The 24,083-nt window shown below is 42.1% G+C and overlaps 1 protein-coding gene and 1 non-coding gene across 2 annotated transcripts in view; one reads left to right on the top strand and one right to left on the bottom strand.

The window, feature by feature from the left end:
- Positions 1–24,083, bottom strand: part of AGTR1 (angiotensin II receptor type 1) — an 83,090-nt gene that overhangs the window by 37,919 nt on the left and 21,088 nt on the right. The gene's annotated exons all lie outside the window — the stretch shown is intronic.
- Positions 20,201–20,338, top strand: LOC119935398. The gene has a single exon (XR_005453287.1). It is a non-coding gene; the product is annotated as a small nucleolar RNA SNORA7 (small nucleolar RNA).

Genomic DNA, 24,083 nt, shown 5'->3' with positions numbered 1-24,083 from the left:
AGGAAGAGACAGGAGGCAGGGAGGTCAGCAAAGAGGCTGTTACAATAATCAAGATGGGAAAGGATAAATCATCATCATCATCAATCGTATTTATTGAGCGCTTACTATGTGCAGAGCACTGTACTAAGCGCTTGGGAAGTACAAGTTGGCAACATATAGAGACAGTCCCTACCCAACAGTGGGCTCACAGTCTAGAAGGGGGAGACAGAGAACAAAACCAAACATACCAACAAAATAAAATAAATAGAATAGCTATGTACAAGTAAAATAAATAAATAAATAGAGTAATAAATATGTACAAACATATATACATATATACAGGTGCTGTGGGGAAGGGAAGGAGGTAAGATGGGGGGATGGAGAGGGGGACAAGGGGGATAAATGCCTGGACTAAAGTGGTAGCAGTCTGAATGGAGAAGAAAGTGTAGATTTTAGCAATGCGGTGAAAATGGGACCAGCATGATTTAGTGATAGATTGAATATGTGGATTGAATGAGAGAGATGAGTCCAAGGATAACACTAAGGTTATGGGCTTGTGAGACAGGAAGGATGGAGGTGCTGTCTACAGTGATGGGAAAGTCACAAGGAGGACAGGGTTTAGATGGGAAGATAGGAAGTTCTGTTTTGGACATGTTAAGTTTGAGGTGACAGCAGGGCATCCAAGTAGAGATGTCTTGGAGGCAGGAGGAAATGCAAAACTGCAGCGAGGGCGAAAAAGCAGGGCTGGAGATGCAGATTTGGGAATCATCCTCATAGAGGTGGTAATTGAAATCATGTGAGCAAGTGAGTTCTCCAAGGGAGTTGGCATAGATGGAGAATAGAAGAGATCCAAAAGGAAAAGAGGTTACTGAGGGTCAGAAGAACAAACCTTCAGGGAACTTCCTCTCAGAACCCCAAGATCCAAATATGCCAGTTATTAGAGAAGGCACATCTCCTCCAAGAGGCCTTCCCTGACTAAACGTTCATTTCCTCTTCTCCCACACCCTTCTGCAACACACTCACACTTAGATTTCCTTCTTTTCTTCACCCTTCCCTCAGTCACACAGCACTTCTGTACATATCTGAAATTTATTTATTCGTATTGATGTCTGTCACCCTCTCTAGAGTGTAAGCTTGTTGTGGGCATGGAACATGTCTACCAACTCTGTTATATTGTACTCTCCCAAGTACTCTTCACACAGTAAGTGCTCAATAAAAGCGATTGATTAGTTGATTGATTAAGACAGCTAAGAAGACTGTGGGGGCTGATGCTCTGGAAGTCACTGTGGCTGCGGTTATGACTGAGGACTCCAAGCTTCAGGGAGCCTGACCATAGCCTGACCTCTGGACACAGTCCCCTACAGAACTTCATTTTAGTCTCCATGTTGTCTTAGTGTTTTTTTTCACCTCTCCTCATTCATTCATTCAATTCATTCAATCTTATTTATTGAGCGCTTACTGTGTGCAGAGCACTATACTAAGCACTTGGGAAGTACAAATCAGCAACATATAGAGATGGTCCTAACCCAACAATGGGCTCACAGTCTAGAAGAATAATGGCATTTGTTAAGTGCTCAATCTAGATAATAATAATAATAATGACAGTATTTGTTAAGTGCTTACTCTGTGCCAAGCACTGTTCTTAGTGCTGGGGTAGATACAAGATTAACACGTTGTCCCATGTGGGGCTCACAGTCTTCATCCCCATTTGACAGATGTGGTAACTGAGACCCAGACAAGTGAAGTGCCTGATCCAAAGTCACACAGCTGACAAGGGGCGGAGCCAGGATTTGAACCCGTGACCTCTGACTCCCAAGCCCGGGCTCTTGCCACTAAGCCACACTGCTTCTCATCCTCCGCAAACACCTGTCACTAGCCCCCTCACCCTTTTTTATTCTCAATTGTGAAAATATCCCCCTGAGGGATGGGGACTATGTCTCATTTCTAACTGTGATTATTTTCCCCAATGCTAGGGGACAATAGGGGAAAATGTTAGTCCAGTGCTATGGACACCATAAGCAATTATACTAGATGGTAGTTTAGAACTAGGACTGGAGTCAACAGCTTCCTCACATTGGACTTGTGCTTGCAGTACCACCTAATTGAAAGAACACGGGCCTAGGTGCCAGAGGATCTGGGTTCTAATCCTGACCCACCACTTTGCCTGCTGGGGGACCTTGAGCAAGTCAGTTAGCTTCTCTGTGCCTCAGGTTTCTCATCTGTACAATGGGGATGCACTACTTGTTCACCTTCCCACTTACACTGTGAACCCCACGTGGGACTGGGACTGTGTCCAACCTGATTATCTTACATCTACCCCAGCACTCAGTACTGGGCTTCGCACATTATAAGGGCTTAACAAATATCATTAGCATTATCATTAGTTCTTCCTCCCTCAAAGTAGCTGTGTGGGAAGTCTGGATGGAGAAGCAGCGTGGCTCAGTGGAAAGAACACGGGCTTTGGAGTCAGAGGTCATGGGTTCAAATTCCAGCTCCGCCAATTGCCAGCTGTGTGGCTTTGGGCAAGTCACTTAACTTCTCTGTGCCTCAGTTACCTCATCTGTAAAATGGGGATTAAGACTGTGAGACCCCCGTGGAACAACCCGATCACCCTGTAATCTCCCCAGTGCTTAGAACAGTGCTTTTCACATAGTAAGTGCTTAATAAATGCCATCATTATATTATTATTATAAAGAGGAGTCCCAGCCTACCAAGGTTTGAGCAGGTTGGAGGGGATGGCTTTTATTGCTGGTTGTGGGCAGGGAATGTGTCTGTTTATTGTTATATTGTACTTTCCCAAGTGCTTAGTACAGTGCTTTGTATATAGTAAACATTCAATAAATTTGATTGAATGACTGATTGACTGGACATGCAGCTGCCTCCCTCCACGGTCATCTTGTCTCCTTACAACTCAGTACTCTGCTCTACACACAGTAAATAATCAATGAATATGATTGATTGAATCCATCCCCCACTATATTTCTCTTGGCTCTGGAAACCAAAATTTGGTCTTGTGGAAAGAGCACATGCCTGGGAGTCAGAAGGACATGCATTCTAATCCCTGCTCTGCCACTTGTCTGCCATGTGATCTTGGGGAAATCACTTTACTTCTCTGTGCCTCGGTTACCTCATCTGTAAAATGGGGATTGAGAATGTGAGCCCCACAGGAGACAGAGACTGTGTCCAACTCCATTATTTGCTTATATGCACCCCAGCACTTAGTACAGTGCCTCATACATAGTAAGTGCTCGACAAATACCACTGTATTTCCCAAAATGAGATAACAATCTTCATGGGCCTCCCATGAAGAATAATTCATTATTAACATGAACGGAGGAAGTTACCCAACTGAAAAATAGTAGGTCTGTACCCATCCACCCCTACCTTATTTGCTCTCCCTTCTGCGATGCCTGTGTATTTGGGTTGGCACCCTTGAAGAACTGTAATACTCACCCCACCCATGAAAGGGAAGTCATTAAAAACATGAATGGTGGAAGTTACCTAACCAAAATGGTAGATCTGTGTGCACAGCACTGTACAAGTGTTTGGGAGAGTACGCTATAACAATAAACAGAACCATTCCTGCCCACGAAGAGTTTACAGTCCCATCCATCCATTCCCACCCTTCTCGCCCTCTCTTCTGCATCGCCTATTCATTTGGGTTTGTACCCCTTAAGAACTCTAATACTTACCCCAGCCTCAGCCTCACAACAGTTCTGAACATATCCTTATACTCTTCTGCTTCACCTATCTGTAATTTACTTTAATGTCTGTCTCCCCAACTAGAGTTTAAGCTCCTGGAGAGCAGGGATTAAGACTACCAACTCTGCGGTATTGCAGTCTCACAGGCATGAAGTAAGTAGAGTGCTCTGCACATGGAATACACTCAGTAAGTAACACTGATTGATTGACTGATGAGAGGCCCAGTCTCACTGAAAATCACTACACCTCAACTAACCAAAATGGAAACTTGAGAAGAAAACAAAATCAGTAAAATTCTAACGTTTAATTGGATGATGTGTTTATTTAGGCTGTGGTAGAATGAGGCAATTAGACAAATTACTTGCATATTGTTAAGTATTGTACATAGTTAATTATTTCAGCTAAGTCATGCTTGAGGAGAGTATGGAAATTGCCACACAGGCATAATAATTTATGTTCCTTTCTTGCCAGGAAAATCTTAATATAATTTTTATTGAAAAATAAATGATAAAAGTTTCTAGGCTGCTCTTTCTGACTAGTTCATGACACAGGGTGTACCCAAATTATGGTTTTCACACAGTGGCTTGACAATGTACTAAGTGTACCTTCCTCCAGCTGAGTGACTTCAATAGAATTCATCTGAAAATAAGTTTCCATACTATTCAATCTGATCTGTGACTATTATGCTATCAAATAGTGCTATTTATTCTGTCATTTTCCAATGTGGATGCAACTTGGACCTTACGAATTTTTCCTCCCACCTACAGTGATTTCCTTCCCCGACAAACTAGGTAATTAGAGGTGTTATTACCCCCGCAGCTGTACATGAAATTCATGGGTTGAGAGATAGTTCTCACCCACTCAAAAAAGTAGCCCACTAAGTACATTATTTTTCAAAGTACTGAGTTTGAACTTGAGATCTGAACTATCTGAAACAGAAAAGGTGTGCACTGAGAACCGAGAATGGGAACGTAGAAAATAAGTTTTGTTTTAACACTCTACCGTGAGTCGCATAGGGAAAAAAAAAAGGATGAGGGCTCAGTATTTGCAAAGATGCTAAAAAAGAAAGCAATCAATCAATCAGTGCTATTTATTTAGCCCTTTGCAGAGCACTGTACTAAGCACTTGTGAGAGTACAATATGAAAAAGTTGGTAGACATGTTCCCTGCACAGTCTTCTAGACTGTGAGCCCACTGTTGGGTAGGGACCGTCTCTATATGTTGCCAACTTGTACTTCCCAAGCACTTAGTACAGTGCTCTGCACACAGCAAGCACTCAATAAATACGATTGAATGAAAAAATGATCCTTACTGTCTATAGAGGGGGAGAAACTCAAGGGAACTAGCAAAAATTCTCACATTTGTGCCCACAGTCACCTACACCTCCTCACGGAGACAAAATGCTTGCTAATATGGTTAAACTAGGTACTGGACCACAGCCCAGGCTTTGCAATTGGTATGAAAAATATTAATCTGATCCCTTAAAATGGTCAAAAAATTGCATTTATTTGTGGCTGAGGTATGCATTTGCAAATGCAAAAAGGACGGTTTAAAAATAGTTACTGTCCATACAGACTTTGCATCTTTGCTTTGGTAGAAAAAAAAATAAAGAACTTTTTAAATATATGTGCTTCCACCGCTAGAGGTCTGTATTACCTGTTTCAAAAAAATTCCAGTCTACCAAATTGTAATTACTCAACAATGTCAACACTCAGTATTTGCTTCAAATAAAGGAAATTTTGAGGGCCCCTTGTTCTTAAGAAGTGGAGAAGACGGTCCTACCAGAAGTAATTCTGTAGGCCTTGTTGGGGGATTTCCAAATTCCTTCGTTATTATTGATGAATACTCAGCTTTCTGACTTTAATATTACAAAATAAGGTCACTCAAACAAAAGTCAACATTAATATTGCTTAGAATACCAATTTTTTCTCTCCTTTAATTTCCTTAACCAAATGAAGAAAACACATTTGTACCGTGTAAAATGCTTTCCTTGAAAATGAAAATGAAAACGACCAATGCTTCCACATTGTAGATTCAGTTCTTTCATGATTTCTATGTGACATCATTTATGCAATATGTTTTCCTAATGTTAGCAGAAGAGGAAAACTGAAAATAATTTTCATTCATTCCAGGCTTAATTGGCTCAGACATTTGTTTCACAACTTAATGTTTTGGTTTTTGATTGTTTTGGTTTTGAGGTTCCATGAGTTTTTGTCTCCTGATTGATCCTAACCTGGATCAAAAATGATTTTGAAAAACATTTGGGCCCATTTGTAAATTTCACAGATAGTATTTTATCATAATGATAGTCATAAGTCACAGTCTTTTCGATTCAAAAATCAATACTAATGGGGAGATTTTCAGCGTGCAGATGTTGACCAGTTTGAGACTCCTGATTCCTTCCTCAAGATGTCAAAGATTTTCTTTTGCTGCAATCAATCAATCTTATTAATGGAGTACAATATAACATAGTTGGTAGACAAATTCCCTGCCAACGATGGGTTTATCATCATCAATCATATTTATTGAGCGCTATGTGCAGAGCACTGCACTAAGTGCTTGGGAAGTACAAATTGACAACATATAGAGACAGTCCCTACCCAACAGTGGGCTCACAGTCTAAAAACCCACAGTCACAGTGGGTTTACAGTCTAGTAGGGGGGCTGCCACCATTTTTTTTTCTCTCACGTAGTGTCACAATCTTCCCAAAGCCTCTGCTCTAAGACAGTCACCAATTTCTGACTGCTGCTGCACTGTACATTCTTCTAGTGGAAAGAGCACGGGTTTGGGAGTCAGAGGTTGTGTGTTCTAATCCCACCTCTGCCACTTATCAGCTATGTGACTTTGGGCAAGTCACTTAACTACTCTGTGCCTCAGTTACCTTATCTATAGAATGGGGATTAAAACTGTGAGCCCCACGTGGGACAACCTGATTACCTTGTATCTACCCCAGTGCTTAGAACAGTGCTTGGTAAATAGTAAGCACTTAAGTACCATCATTATTATTAAGGTCAGGGATCATGTCTTCTAACTCTATTGTCCAAGCTCTTAGTACAGTGCTCCAGACTGTAAGCTCATAGGAGGCAGGGAATATGTCTGTTCTACTGTTATATCGTACTCTCCCAAGCACTTAGTACTATGCTCTGCACATAGTAACCATTTAATAAATACAATTGAGTGACTGACTTTGGACAGAGTTAACACTCAATAAGTATTAAATTTTTCCGATCTCATCATGTCCCCTCAATCCCCGCCCTCTAATCAGCCCATCCCATCGTTTCTTCCCAGCACCGCCTTCATCCCACCCCATCCCACTCCTTGTAGCATCCCCTCCCCTCTACACTGCCCCATCCTTGTCCTTTTAGAGCCCGGGCCTGGGAGTAAGAAGGTCAAGGGTTCTAATCTCATCTTCGCCACTTGTCTGCTGTGTGACCTTGGGCAAATCACTTCACTTCTCTGGACCTGAGTTATCTTCTGCGTAAAATGGGGATTGAGACTGTGAGCACCACATGGGACAGGGGCTGAGTCCAACCCAATTTGCTTGTATCCACCCCAGCATTCAGTACAGTGCCTGGCATATAGTAATTGCTGAACACATACTACAACTATTATTGTTAATGTTATTATTATTTTTACGCAGACCCTCATCTCCTACCGCTTGCTCTGACCCCCATCAGCTTATTCCCATCCAACCCCTCCACACCCTTCATGCTGTGCTTTCCTCCCCTCCCACACCAAGCCTCAGCCAAGTGTGGCCTATGGAACCCTCACTCCATGTTAGGAAAGCTTCCCTGCATCTCTGACCTACTCCTGCCCCAGTCACACTTCCTCCAGGCCATCACTGAAACATGGCTCTCCCAAGGCTTTTTTTTAAATAGCATTTGTTAAATGCCTAGTATATGTCAAGCACTGTTCTAAGCACAAGTTCTCCATCCTATTGAGACTATAAGCCCCATGCGGGAGAGCGCTTAACAAATATGAGAAGCAGCATGGTATAGTGGACAGAGCACAAGCCTGGGAGTCAGAGGAATGTGGGTTCTAATCCCAACTCAGCCACTTGTCTGCTGTGTGACCTTGGGCAAGTCACTTCACTTCTCTGGGCCTCAGTTCCCTCATCTGTAAAATGGGGATTGAGACTGTGAGCCCCACGTGGGACAGGGACTGTGTCCAACCTGATTTACTTGTATCCTCCCCAGCGCTTAGTACAGTGTTTGGTACATAGTAAGCGCTTAACAAATACCACACAATTATTATTATTATTATTATTATTAACAAATACCATAGATATATTAAAATGTAAATATGGCCAGGTACAGTCCCTGCCTCACATGGGGCTTACAGTCTAAGTGGGAGAGAGAACAGGTACTGCAATCACATTTTGCAGTTGAGGAAACTGAGGCACAAAGAAAAGTTAAGTGACTTGCCTATGGTAATACTGCAGGCAAGAGATGGAGCTAGGTTAGAACCCAGGGTCTTTGGCTCCCAGGCCATGCTTTATCCACTAGGTCACACTGCTTCCCAGACAACACAGTCACCCCTGTCACTTTCTCTAGAGGGGGGTCTCACCTTCTCCCACTTCCCAAAACTCACTGGGAAAGGTGGAAGAGTCTGCTACCTTCTCACTCTCCAATCCTGCTGTTGTATAATTCCACCTCCCCCATCCCTTTCTTTCTCTTCCTTTGAAGAGGGTCTCTACCGTCCACTTCAGTTTCTAGTCATAGTTATGTACTGCCACCTCAGGTACTACCTCCAAATTTCTGAACCATTTTGATCCCTTTCTCATATTCCTTCTCTCTTTTTCTATCCCTACTTTGATTCTTGTGGAATTTAGTATCCATAAGGATGTTCCCAATGACCTGTCCATTATCCACTTCCCATCACCCCTCAACTCCACCTGCTCTACCCCACCTCACTCACTTACCAACTTGGACACATACCTGATCACATCTTCTCTAGTTGCTGTTCAGTCTCTACCCTCACCATCTCTGAAATCCCTCTATCTAAACACACCCTCCCCCCCCAAACCCAAAATACATCTGTTCCTTAACAGAGACCCCGATCCTTGGACCCACACAGATTTTCACGTTATCACGCCTCATTTAGACTCCAAAGCCAAACTACCTTTCTTTGATGCACAAACTGACACCCTCAACGACCACCCTCTCTTCTGAACTCAACTCATTCTCTCTCCACCCCTTCGATGATGTTATACCAAAATCCTAGATTTTCTCCACAAAACTCCTCCTTCACTCCTGGGCACAAGCTGCAGAGTGCTATTGGTGGAAATCCAGATGTTAGGCTGACCCTAGTCCATCTCAAATTCATTTAGCTGCTTTAACTCAACCCTCTCCTCCGCCTGGCAATTATTTCTTCATCCTTATTGACTTCCATGCCCATTGCCCTCACCAGTTGTTTCAGTTAATAGTAATAATAATAATGGCATTTATTAAACGCTTACTATGTGCAATGCACTGTTCTAAGCACTGGGGAGGTTACAAGTGAGCAGGCTGTCCCACAGGGGGCTCACAGTCTTAATCCCCATTTTGCAGATGAGGGAACTGAGGCCCAGAGAAGTTAAGTGACTTGCCCAAAGTCACACAGCTGACAATTGGCAGAGCCGGGATTTGAACCCATAACCTCTGACTCCAAAGCCCTTGCTCTTTCCACTGAGCCAAGCTGCTTCTCAACTCCCTTCTCAAACCTCCTGTTCCCTGGCCCTGCATCTCTTGCCCCTAATGATCTGGCCACATATCATCAGGTGTGATCTCCCTAAAATCTCCCCTGTTTGTCTCCCAGTACCTCCTTCCTCCTGCCTCTTCTTCAACTCTCTCATCTTTCCTAATAGTAGTTCAAGAGGAGCTCTCCCATCACTTTGCAAAATCTACCACCTCTACCTGCACATTTGACCCCAACCCTTCTCACCTTATCAAAACACTTGCCCTGTCCCTTCTTTCCTTCCTGACTGCCATCTTCAACTCTTCACTTTCCAATGAGTTCTTTCCTAATGCTTTCAAACATGCTCATGTATCCCCTACCTTAAAAAAAAGATGTCCTTTCACCCCCTGGTTCCCTCCAGTTATCACCCAATCCCCCCTTCTACCATTCCTCTCCAAATTCCTTGAGCAGTTTGTCTACACCCATTGCCTCCATTTCTTCTTCAATTCTCTCCTTGACCCCTCCAAACTGGCTTCTGTCCCCAACACTCCACAGAAACTGCCCTCTCAAAAGTCAGCAATGATTTCCTTCTTGCCAAATTCAGTGGCCTCTATGCTCTCCAAATCCTCCTTGATCTCTCAGCTACCTTCCACACTGTCGACCACCCCCTTCTCCTGGAAGCAACATCTAACTTGGCTTCACTGACACTTTCTTTTTGTCGTTCTCCTCCTGTCTCTTTGACCACTGATTCTCAGTCTCTTTGGTGGCCCCCTCCATTGCCTCTGACCTTCTGACTGTGAAACTTCTTCAAGGCTCCGTTCTGGGTCCCCTTCTACTGTTCATCTACACCAACTCCCTTGGAGAATTCATTGACTGCTGTGGCTTCAACCACCATCTCTAACAGATGTGGCTGATTCTCAAATCTATGGCTCCAGCCTGGCAGGGAACATATCTATTAATATTGTGCTCTCACGAGTGCTTAACACAATCTCTGAACATGGTAAGTGCTCAACAAATACAGTTGATTAATTGATTCTCCCTATCCTCAGAAGTCTTGCATTTCCTCCTGCGTTCAGGACATCTCTACTTAGATGTTCCCTTGACACCTAAAGCTATTCTTCTACAACCCAGCATGAACACTTTGCTCCTCTAATGTCAACCTATTCACTGTACTTGGATCTCATCTCACTGTCGTACCCTCACAATGTTCTGCCTCTGATCTGGAACTCCCTCCCCCTCATACCTGGCAAACGATCACTCTCCCCATCTTCATTAAAAACACATCTCTTCCAAGAAGTCTTCCTTGACTAAGCCCTCATTCCTCTACTCCCTCTCCCTTCTGCATCACCCTTCAACTTGGATTTGTACACTTTGTTTACCCCACCCTCAGTCCCACAGCACCTATGTACATATAGAGAAGCAGTGTGGCTCAGTGGAAAGAGCACGGGCTTTGGAGTCAGAAGTCGTGGGTTCAAATCCCAACACCACCAATTGTCAGCTGTGTGACTTTGGGGACGTCACTTCACTTCTCTCAGTTACGTCATCTGTAAAATGGGGATGAAGACTGTGAGCCCCTCGTGGGACAACCTTATCACCTTGTATTCTCCCCAGCACTTAGAACAGTGCTTTGCACATAGTAAGCGCTTAATAAATGCCATCATTATTATTACTATTATATATCTGTCTCCACATCTAAACTGTAAGCTTCTGAACAGGGTACATGTCTCCCAACTCTGTTATAGTGTTCTATCTAAGCACTTAGTACAGTGCTCTGCACATAGTCAAGGCTCAATAAATATAATTGATTGATCAAGAAAAACCACTGATAGATGCTGCCTCACATCTGTCCACTGGTACTTCACCTCACTTGAAAATAAAACCTTAAAACAACCTGTATTCAAAATCATTTTAAACAAAAAAACAGTTATTCATATATAATAGAGATGTTGTTGCCTTTAAGTTTCCCAAATTTGAAAGTACCACAAAGTTTTCACTCCCAAACTGTTTATATTTGGCAAGTGCATCAGTAGGGGCACTTGAATCTTATATCAGACTACACTACAAACCCAAATTTTCAACCTGAGAGTGGCAGGAACTACAAAAAACAAACCCACTGTTTTCCACCTTAATTGCAAGCCCATAATTTCATTCACTCCATTTTCATTTCATTATTAACCAGATTTTATAGTTTGGGTCATGATTCAAATGCCATTGTGCCCTGTGAATTTACAGGGATGATGAGAGTTATTGCGTTGTTCAGGAAGTTCTACAAAGATTAAAAAAAATACCTTTCAGTTGTGGGTAAGATGGAATGATCTCTAATAGTGATGCCTGATGAAACTAGATCTGCTTTTCTTTCGGTTAGGCTTATTTAAGAAAAAAAATTACATGTATCCGTCCACTCAATGAAATGTATTTGTTGGAAACTACTAGACCTAAGAATCATGATTTACTAACTCATGTTAAGCTTGGGACTGATTAATGAATTATTGTCATGGACTGTAATTCCATCACTTCCACTGCAAAAACTACATGTCTTGAAAGGCAAAGTGTAAAACCAAAGGCTTCTTTCTCTCTCTCTTTTTTTTTAAGAAGCATTATTGCATCATGTCGCTGTCCTGGATGCTTTGAGGAGAATAAGCAGAGGAAATGCCATGTTTCATATATCACTTTCTGAAAATCAAGATAGTTTGAAAATGTTATCTGGAAGATCAATTGGATTCACCTCAAAGCTTAATACTTAAAAAAATAAACTCTTGCCAAAGCTTCTACAGGTGACTCTAAGTTAATTTTTTTAACTCTTTAGAGTTCCATCAAGCCCAGGAAAAAAGCCCAGTTTGGGTCATTATTGAAAGGTACATAATGCAAAGTGTATTAAATTACTTCAGTTACAAACCTTGGGGTATAAAGGAGCTAAGTAAGCTTGAATTTCCAGTCAGTTTTCAGGTTGGTGGATTTTAATTATTAAACTGCTTTCTCCCTCCTGCTTAGAAACTGATGATATCCAGGTTGCGAGTTTGGAAGATTGTCTATAATTGTTGGTATTGTCAGCTGAATAACATTTACTGTGCTATACTTTTTGAATAATTTAGTCTCAAATTATACTTAAGAACAGTGCTCTGCACATAGTAAGCACCTCATAAATACTACTGATTTATTATTATCACATGAAGCTGTTCTAACAGGTGGACATTGCATTTCCTGGTGATGTACACTGACTTGATGGGTTGGTAGGAGCACTGGAATTGAAAACCTCAGGAGCCAGTTCTAGGTTGGGGCTGTCTAGGGCTACAAAATGTCTTTTCTCTACCGTCCCGTTTCCCCAGCGGATAAGTTCTGTGGCATTATAGGTGATAGATGATGTGGTGATTTCAGCTAGATTTGAAATTAGACCTCAGCCACAAAAATAATGCTCAACCTCACCCAGTGAGTCACAAGCAGAGAGATCTATTTCATCATGGTTGTCATGCTTCCAGACTCACACCCTAAAGGTGTCTTTTGATGCTGTGCACAAAACCTCATGATATTCAGCCTTTACTCATCCTCCAACTCTCGCAGTATTCCTTAGAATCCACACTTTATTTCCCCTAACCTAGAAGCCTGAACACAAATAGACCAAGGCTATTTATTGAGTGCTTACTGTATGCAAAGCACTGAGCTAAGCTCTTAGGGGAGTGCAATACAACAGAATTGGTAGAAGTGATCACTGCCCACAAGGAGGTAGCTAACAATCGAAAAAGGTCTCAAATCCTGAACACTGAATGATGAGAGACTCAAAACCTCATCTGGAAGGATTCCCATTGGCTTGGCTTACCCCTAAGACTGAATCTCTTTTTGATGAAGATGGTTGCGGTCCACATGTTAATTTTTCATCAAATTATTTTTCAGTACAGAGAAACAACCTGATTCCTAAAAGCAGTGTGGCATAATGGAAGGAGTCCTGGCTTGACAGTCAGAAGGACCTTGGTTCTAATCCTAGCTCCACCGTTTGATCAAGGTCACACACAGCAGGCAAGTCACTTAATTTCTCTGTGCTCCAGTTACCTCATCTGTAAAATGGGAATTAAGACTGTAAACCCCATGAAGGACATGGACTATGTCCAACCTGACTAGCTTGCATCTACTCCAGCATTTAGTACCATGACTGATACATACACTTAGCAAATACCCTTAAAAAAATTTCCTGCTGCATGACCCTGGGCAAGTCACTTAACTTCTCTGTGCCTCAGTTTCCTCATTGAAAAATGGATATTCAATACCTATTTTCCCTCCTACTTACACTGTGAACCCCATGTGGGACAGGAACTGTGTCTGACCTGATCAGTTTGTATCTACCCAGCGCTTAGAATAGTGTTTGACACATAGCAGACATTTAATGACTCTGTGCCTGAGTTTCCCATCTGTAAAATGGGGATCCAAATCAATCCTGTTCTCTCTCCTACTTTAGACTGTGAGCCCCATCTGGGACAGGGTCTGTGTGTCTGATCTGATTATCTTGCACTTTCCCCAGATCTTAGTAAGGTGCTTGGGACATAGTAAATGCTTAACAAATACATTATTATTGCTATTATCATTCTGATGTGCATGGAAAGGATAAAAGTTGAATGGGAGATATTGGGAAGACAGTAACAATTTTCAGTAGATTGGCAATCCATTCCTAAGAATCTTGACACTTTAAGAACCTGAATATACTTCAAGACTTGAAATACTGTCTGCCCTCCTCACTACTGAGACTACAAAGAGGTGGCCAGCCCTAAAATAGTTCTGTCATATTTCCAGTCAGGAGAGCGATTGGGAAAGGGACAGGGTTCAGCTAACAAGCTGTGCACTGGGGCAGAAAAGAGATCAGAGTCTAGCTTCATTTTCGGAATCAAATTCCTCTAAATCCTTCTTTTCCAGCCAAGGGGTTATACGGTCGGAGAAGAGAAAATGAGGTGTTTGTCACTTAGGTACCAGTTGCTCCTCATTTCTGAATGAGCGGAAAGTCTTTAATTGAAGAGCGAGCCAGCTGGCCTCATGTTGGGAGGCATGACGTCACGGCACCTTTACCTTCTTCCTGTATCCATTAGCTGGAAAGAGTGACTAAACCCTCTTTGCCGAGCTGGCAGAAGAGGAGTTGCAAAAATCAAATTAGCAGGAGAGAAACGACTATTAATCTTCATTTTCTCATTCCCAACCTGCAAACAGATTTCTAAATGTGACTGTTTTCTAACCCTCACTAGAAAATGGTGATGCAAAGGAGGGCAGGAGTAGATATATATATATTTTTAATTGTTGCTTCCTTTAAAAAGAGAATAGAAAGGCCAGTCCACCAAAAATCTGGCCTTAGCTACCTGGGACAGTTCCAACTGCAGCAACCTGCAAACTGGGCAACTCCAAGGTCATACCTATTTAGTTTGCAAGGCCTGTTCTGCCACAGATTGTGAATTTCTTACAATACAGGCATGGCTAATTTATTTATTTATATTAATGTCTGTTCCCCTTCTGGACTGTAAGCTCATTGTGGGCAGAGAACAAGACGACCAACTCTGTTGTACTCTCCCAAATACTTAGTACAGTGCTCTGCATGTAGGAGGCATTCAATGAATACCATTGATTGATTGATGGCTAATGGCCCTACTGATTTCATTTGTTCTCATCTTATTACTGCATTTTCTGTCCCCTTAACCCTGATTTACTAAGTGGGTCTCTGGGTGTGGATTGGGAGACCCCTCAAACAATCAACATTACTTACATCCAAGCAATAAAAGAAGAAATAGGCTTCCCTCCAGCCACAGTTTCTGCCTTCTCTGCACCCCCTGTTTTCATCTTCAAGGCAGATGCTCCAAGACAGAGTTGTTAGAAATTTTTCAGGGTCATTGAAGCCCTGAAATATATATTTCAAGGTCCCCAAACTCACACAAAATCAAATCAGAAAATGAATTCAGGATAAAGTCCACTAAAATATGTGGCCTGAATTTGGGAGGGATGTCTAACAATAATAATAACAATAATGTTCATCATAATAATAATATTTGTTAAGGGCTAATTATGCGTCAAACACTGTTTTAAACACTGGGATAGTTAGAGGAGACAAGCGGCAGAGCAGGGATTAGAATTCATGTCTTCTGACTCCCAGATGACCTTTGCTCTTTTCACTACACTTCACTGCTATTTAGGACCATCATGACTACATTTTAGGTACCATTTTGACTTTCATAAGGTGACATTTCCTTTATTTCCTGGGCCTTCTGGTCTGTGATTCCTTAATATCTCATAATTCCACAAACCTCTTCAATCCCACTTTACTATAATGCCTCCCTTTCCCTCCGCCCCAACCATGCACCTTCATCCAAGGTCAGGAAGCCTCATCTTCTTCAGGCCTCAGGGAGTCCCAGAGCTGTGGAAAAGTAGGCTCTCCAACATATACATGCCACTTCAGAGCCTCTCCCTCTCACAGCCTTCCTAATTTACTGTGAAGACTATCAGAGTCAAAGAGAGCTGATTTCTAGGCACCTGAAGTCATTTGGATAAGCTGTCATCTGCCAAGCCAGAGGGGGCTTTTCCAGTAGCCAGTGCTATATCTAAGTATCTGTGCAGTGCTTAATATGTTCCAAGCACTGTACTGAGTACTGGGGTAGATACAAGATAATCAGGTTGATCATAATTCCTGTCCACATGAGGTTTGCATCTTAATCCCCATTCTACAGATGAGGTAACTAAGGCACAGAGAAATTAAGAGACTTATCTTAAAGACACACCGAAGGATAGACGAGGCAACAGTGAAACTGAGGATTGGTGAGAGATGGGAGGGTGCTTCCTACATGGTAGGTGCTCAATAAATACTGTTGATTGAAGGGAGGCAGACAGATTGACATGGCATGTGACTTCACAATGTTTGTGGAAGCAAATGGAAGAATGGAAAACACTGGCAAATACTAGTCCAAAGGTTTGATAATGCAGTACTTTTTATACAAAAACCTAAAATCATTGAAATCGGGTTGGAATACACTGTAACAACAAGAAAATGCTCATCCTAGAAATACAACAATATCGGAAAAGCGTGGCCTAATGGATAGAGCATGGACCTGGGTGTCAGAAGGACTTAGGTTCTAATTCCTACTCTGCCACTTGTCTGCTGTGTGACCCTGGGCAAGTCACTTCACTTCTCTGGGCCTCAGTAACCTCTTCTGGAAAATGGAGATTAAGCCTGTGAGCCCCACGTGGGACAGGAACTGTGCCTAACCCAGTTTGCCTGTATCCACCCCAGCGCTTAGTCTGGTACATAGTAATAACAATGGCATTTGTTAAGTGCTTACTATGTGCCAAGCACTGTTCTAAGCGCTGGGTACATAGTACGTGCTAAAACAAATGCCACAATTATCATTATTATTATTTCAACAGAAATACATACAGCAACATAGGTGAGAGTACAATCACAGAAACAAACTCATGAGGCAGAGATGCTACTTATACAGTTGAGTATGGAGACAAAGTAATGTGTAGAAAAAGTCACAGAAATGCTCAGCAAGACCATTAGATTCATCACTGATCTACAGACAAAAATGCTGCTACAGTCAGACACACAGACAGAACCAGAAATCTCTGGCAGACTGCAGAGATACAGACTCCCAAGAAACCGGTCCACTGCTCTGTATGTGGGGAAAAACTAAAGATGAAGTTGAAGAAATGTTATTATTGCCCTGGTAAGACATAGAGGCAAACACAGACACATCTTTAGAAACTCAAAATCGAAGACGCATTTACTGACATAAATGGACAGAGCTCCACTTCAAGAAATATTGGGTGCCGGGAAACTGGAGTTCTTGTGGGAAGCCGAATCTGCAGGTTTGCACAATAATGGGCAAAGAGGCAACTAATGACATCACAGCATTAGGACTTCTGGAATACTGGTGGCTGACAGATGGGAGGGTGGTAAATTGAACTAACTAATAATAATAATAATTGTGATGTTTGTTAAGTGATGATGATGATAATGGTATTTGTTAAGCACTTACTATATGCCAGGTACTCTACTAAATGTTGGGGTGGTTACAAGCAAATTGGGTTGGACACAGTGCCTGTCCCACATAGGGATCACAGTCTTAATCCCCATTTTACAGATGAGGTAACTGAGGCACAGAGAAGTTCAGAGACTTGCCCATGATCTCACAGCGGACTAGTGGGGGAGCAGGATTAGAACCCAGGTCCTTTTGAGTCCCAGGACCAGGCTGTATCCACTAGGCTAGGCTGCATGTGTCAAATACTGTTCTAAGCACTAGGGAAGATATGAGATATTCAGGTCAGACACAGTCCTTGTCTCAAATAGGACTCACAATCTAAGTAGGAGGCAGAACAAGCAATCAGTCAACTGTATTCACTGAGCATTTACTATGTACAGAACACTGTACTAAGAGTTTGGGCAAGTAAAATATAACGAAGTTGGTAGACACATTCCCTGCCCACAAAGAGACAAATATTGAATCCCCATTTTAGAGATGAGGCGACTGAGGTACAAAGAAGTTAAATGATTTGCCCAAGTTCACACAGCAGTCATGAGACAGAGTTGGAATTGAAACCCAGGTCCTCTAACTCTCAGGCCCGGGCTCTTTTCACTAAGCAATGCTGCTTCTCAATGGAGTGTGGTTTAGTGCAGAATTCAGAACTACAATGCAGAGCACCTTAAAAATTGATCCTGGCTATATTTACTTATGCAAAGCATGGTGTTCCCATTCACACCTATATGTGTGCCAATAATGTGTTCTGAACAGGTTGAATTACAGAAAAACAACTGCATGTAAGCCAAAACCATGTGTTCCCTCTTGCCTAAATCTGTCAGGTTCAGATTACACTCTATTTGTAGTTTCGTGAAAGCAATTATATTTTTTTCAGAAACTTAATATTTTTTATTTACTTTGACAAATAGACTTGGGTTCGAGTGATTTCATATCTGAATGCTGAAACTGTGAGCCACATGTGGGACAGGGATTATATCTGGCCTGAATAACTTGTATCTACTATAGCAATATTCAAGAAGTATTTGAAGAAGTTCCTTTTGTATTAGAGCCACTCATCATGGAAAGTGAAGTTAGATCAGCTTTACACTGCCTTGCCAAAAATAAGCCATCTGGCTTTGATAGGCTTCCTATTGAAGTGTTTCAGGCAGCTGGAGAGGAATTGGTAAAAGTCCTTGCCAAATTACGTCAACAGGTATGGCTAACCACTCAATGGCCATCTGATTGCCATCTAATCAGCTTATGTTCCAATACTGAAAAAAGGAGATACAACTAAATATTATACAGGTTCCTTTATACAATTATTATACAGGTTCCTTTACAATGTATGGATCAGAAAGCTGGACACTGAAAAAACAGGCTAGAAAGAACATCAGTTCTTTTGAAATGTGGTGTTGGAGAAGTCTTTTGTGAATACCATGGATTGCCTGAAAAACAAACAAATAGATTTTGGAGCAAATTAAGCCAAAGTGGCATTTGGAAGGCTAAATGACTCGACTTAGATTAGCATATTTTGGACACATAATCAGGAGGCCTAATTCTCTGGAGAAGAAACTAATGCTAGGAATAGCTCAGGGAAAACATGGAAGAGGCAGACCTGCAGCTAGATGGATAGAGACCATAACAGTGATAATGGAAGAACCATTATATTGTGGATTAAATCGGAGGACAAGATGTTCTGGAGAAAGTATATCCATGGAGTCGCTATGAATCAGAAACGACTCCGATGGCACTTAGTAATAATAATACTACAGTGCAAATGAGAAAACAAATTAGAAAAATCGATCAGAGGTGGGATTGGAAGAGCAACAATCTTCTCTCATTTGACAACTCCAGATGGTCTCTTTGGGAGAAAAATCTGCAACCTGGATAATCTTACAGCTGGCCAATAGTCTGCTGAAGAATGGAGGTGAGTTCTTACAAGGAATGATTCAACTTGATAAAAGTGGTCAAGACTTTCTGTACCCCACTGTTTCGCCACACTCCTCCTATAGACTGTAAGTTCATTGTGGGAATGGAATGTGTCTCATATTGCTTTACTATACTCTCCCAAGCACTTAGTACAGTGCTCTGCACACAGTAAGCGCTCAGTAAATTCAATTGATTGATGGAATCACTAACTGAAGTGGCAGCCTGCTGAAAAATCATTTAAGTTGACATTCATTGTCCATGCAGCCTTTCTACTTAGACTGTGAGCCCCATGTCTGACCTGGTTATCTTGCATCTATCTCAGAGCTTAGTTCAATGTCTGGCACAGAGTAGGTGCCAAACAAGTACCAAACTACTATTATTATTATTATTATTTTCCAAACAGAGCAACACGTGCACTCTTCAAAAGTTTATGTTGAGTAAAATGAAACCTTTAGAGACCTAAATCCATCTCCATCGACCTATTTTCTTGATGTTAGTTCCAGGCCTTAGAATAATAATAATAATAATAATAATAATAATAATAATAATAATAATAATAGTATTTGTTAAGCACTTACTATGTGCAAAGCACTGTTCTAAGTGCTGGGGGGATACAGGGTGATCAGGTTGTCCCATGTGGGAATAAAAATTTCAGGGAGAAAAAATTTGAATGGGAAATACTGTTTGGGCCAGGGGCAAAATCCTTGCTTAACACCACATTACAAGTTACTCCTGGCATGTGACATGAGCCTTACCTCTAAACCCTTTCCAGAATTCTGTTGTCACCTTGTTTGCTTGACTGGTAATAGAGCATTTAGACATCCAACTGACACATCTATTCCTACTTCCTTTCTAGGAGGTCTCAGGGCCATCCCCAAAACCAGACAACTTGGAGGCAGCAGCAGCAGCACAGCGGTAACTCTGAATTATGAGTTCCCCAGGGAGCAGCTAGTTTTTTATTTTTTTTTAAACTCTCACCTGGAGAGTTTCCAGCACTCTACCAGTCATGACTACAGGAGGTAGAGTCAAGCAGAGGCATACCCATTCCATTCCTAGCTTGGCCAGTGGCTAGTAAGTGGAAGGCAATCTGCTACAAGTCAAAACTCACCTTTGCTGGGCAGCAGTGTCATGGGAGAGAGTCAAGGGTGGAGACTCAAGCTTACTGCGCGGTAGGAGGCAATGGCACATCACTTCCGTATTTTTACCAAGAAAACTCTGTGGATATGCTACCAGAATAATTGCAGGTGGAGTTTGGGCATTTTGGGAGAGATGTGTCTACGGCGTCACTACGGGTCGGACATGACTCGCAGCATAAGACAAGATTTGTTAAGTGTTTACTATACGCCAGGAACTGTTCTAAGTTCTGGGGTAGCTACAGGCTAATAAGTTAGGATCCAATCCCTGCCCCACATAGGGGCTCACAGTCTTAATCACCATTTTACAAATGAGGTAACTGAGGCACAGAGAAGTGAAGTGACCTGCCCAAGGTCACACAGCTGACAAGCAATGGAGCTGGGATTAGAACCCAGGTCCTTCTGACTCCAGGCCTTTGCTTTAATGACTAGGACATGCTGCTTTTCATTACGGAGACTCCAGGCTCAATTAGAAAACATTTCAGCACTGCCATCCCAATTCCACAGCCTCTACTTAATGTTCTGATGACATAAGAGAAAGGAGAGCTTAATCCTTTAAAGGTGCCACTAAACTCTTCTGGTTTTTTTGTGGGTTCTTCTTTTGGTAAATAGATTTCATCATAAGCCCTTTGGTCCAAATGAACTAGTTTCTTGACTGTTGGGTAACAAGAGTTGGTTAAAATCAACAATGGGGTGAATCAATAAGAGGTCAGGGTTCTACAACTGCAAAACTATGTCAAAATTTTGGAGGGACCTAGCAATGTAAATATTTATACTACACTACACTGTGAGGTCCATGATCATCTTCTTCAAATGCCGTCGAATCTTTTCTGATCCATAACGACTCCATGGACCTACCCTCTCCAGAACATCCCATATTCTGCCATAAAGTTATTCTGGTATTTATATACACAAAATTTTCTTGGTAAATATATGGAAGTGGTTTACCGTTGCCTTCTTCAGTACAGTAAAAAACTTGAGTCTCTGCCTTGGTCTTTGATCAACGTTTTGACCACTTGATCATCCACCCTTGACTCTTTCCCATGCCGCTGCTGCCCAGCAGAGATGAATCATCCACGACCATAAGCACAGTCAAATCAACATTATTAAAAGTGGGTTAAAAACCCACTTTCACCAGCCCCCGCCATGCTTCGGTTAGAAATGTTTGACTAAGAAACCAACAAACAAACAAAAATTTTCAACATGCCTGGAAGGGAATGTGAGTGGGGAGTTAGAGAGAAGGGCTGACTTGACTTGAATATCTTAGTGGAATCAATTACTTGGGGAATATTTAGAAAAAGGAAAAGAAGTGATTTTTGGCCTCGAGGAGCTAGTAATCTAATGGAGGAGACAAGCAGACATAAGCACATGAAACAATTTGAAGAGGGTAAGTAGTAGTAATCAGGGTTACTGAGCACCTACTGGGTGCAATACAAGCTTACAGTAATGGGAAAAAGAAACATAAGGATCAATCAATGGTATTTACTGAGCACTTACAATGTGCAGAGAACTGTACGAAGTGCTTTGTAAAGTCCGGTATAACAGAGTTGGTAGATGTGATACCTGTCCACACGTGAAGCAGTGTGGCCTGGTGGAAAGAGCATGAGCTTGGGAGTCAGAAGACCTGGATTCCAATCCTGGCTCTGTCACTTGTCTACTTTGTGACCTTAGGCAAGTTACTTAACTTCTCTGTGCCTCAGTTACCTTATCTGGAAGGGATTTAATCCCCTTTCCTCCAATTCAGACTGTGAGTCCCTTGTGGGATAGGGGCTGTGTCCAACCTGAGTACCTTGTATCAATCCCAGTTCCTAGAACTATCACATAGTGTTTAGCAAGTACTATTATTAATTATTATTATCATCAATAAGGATCTTATAGTACATAGAGGGAGACAGACATTAAAATAGATTACAGATAGTGGAAACAGAGTATAAGACCATTTGCAAAAGTACTGTGTACTTACAAAGCAGGACAATCTAAATAATGAGAATAAATAAAAATAATGAACATAAATTGGTAAATCAACATCAGATAAACAAGCAAATGCCTAAGACTGCTGAGTTGACTGAAGAGGTGGCATGACTAGGAAGGTGAGTGGATTAATCAAGGAATATCTCCTGGAGGAGGTGGCTTGCCAGAAGCATTATAAGAAGGGTGTGGTTTTGCTAAAATGAGGAGAGAATATTCCAAGCTGGAAGGAGAAGCAGCATGATTCAGTGGAAAGAACATGGGCTTTGGAGTCAGAGGTCATGGGTTCAAATCCTGACTCTGCCAAATGTCAGCTGTGTGACTTTGGGCAAGTCACTTAACTTCTCTGTGCCTCAGTTACCTCATCTGTAAAATGGGTATGAAGACTGTGAGCCCCCTGTGGGACAGCCTGATCACCTTGTAACCTCCCCAGTGCTTGGAACAGTGCTTTGCACATAGTAAGTGCTTAACAAATACCATCATCATTATTATTATTATTGTTAGTAGTAGGGTCAAGAATGAAAGATAGTTACCTGCAAATGTGCTTAACTTATTATTGGATCTTACTCCACCCATTTTATCTGTGGAAATATCAATTTGGTCCAGAGACAAATTGCAAATTGGGATCAAGCTTGTTTTATGTTCTTGCAGGGAGAACAGCCTGAAACTCCCTTCCTCTTAACATCCAGTAACCTCTGCTATCCCCATCTTCTGAAATTACATCTTCTTCAGGAAGTCTTTCCTGATGAAACACATCTCCCTGCCCTCAGCTGCCACTTTAATATGTCTGCATCACCCAAGCATTTGATTACTCACATCCTCCAGTTGCTTATATGTACATATCATTATACTCCAATCCCTCCTCTTATTATTATTAAGTGCCATCAAGTCGTTTCCAATTCATAGCGACTCCATGGATACACTTTCTCCAGAACGTTCTGTCCTCTGCCATAATCTGCAATCTTACGGTTCTTCCGTTATCATTGTTATGGTCTCTATCCTCCTAGCTGCTGGTCTGCCTCTTCCATGTTTCCCCTGGACTTTTCCTAGCATGAGTGTCTTCTACAGAGAATTAGTCCTCCTGAGTATGGGCTCGGGAAGGCTCCCGGGTGGAGGGGGATTTTCCAGAAGAGACTGAGATGCCCCCTCCCACCTCCTTCGCCCTGACAGCTGGTGCTGTATCGGCTTTAAGAGAAGCAGCGTGGCATAGTGAGCATGGTCCTGGGAGTCAGGAGGATATGGGTTCTAATCCTGGCTCTACTACTTGTCTGCTGCGTGACCTTGGATAAGTAACTTCACATCTCTGTGCTCAGCTACCTCACCTGCAAAATGGGGATTGAAATGTGAGCCCCATGTGGGACAAGGACTGTGTCCAACTTCAATTTGCTTGTATCCACCCCAGCACTTAGTACAGTGCCTCTGGCTGGCCAGCTTTTACTGGCCCCCTCCCGAGTCGGCTCTGCTGGTTGCTGCCCTCAGTGGGATTGAGCCCCCTCCTTCCTCTACCCCTCCTCCCCCTCCCCCTGCCTTACCTCCTTCCCTCCCCACAGCACCTGTGTGTGTGTGTATATATATATATATATACATATTTCATTCAGTCGTATTTATTGAGTGCTTACTGTATGCAGAGCACTGTACTAAGCACTTGGGAAGTACAAGTTGGCAACCTATAGAGACGGTCCCTACCCAACAGTGGGCTCACAGTCTATATATATATATATATATATATATATATATATATA

This window comes from Tachyglossus aculeatus, chromosome 1 (genome assembly GCF_015852505.1).
Source record: "Tachyglossus aculeatus isolate mTacAcu1 chromosome 1, mTacAcu1.pri, whole genome shotgun sequence".
Classification (NCBI taxonomy): Eukaryota; Metazoa; Chordata; class Mammalia; order Monotremata; family Tachyglossidae; genus Tachyglossus; species Tachyglossus aculeatus.
The sequence above is the reverse complement of the archived record's forward strand: the minus strand, read 5'-3'. Positions and strand labels throughout refer to the sequence as shown.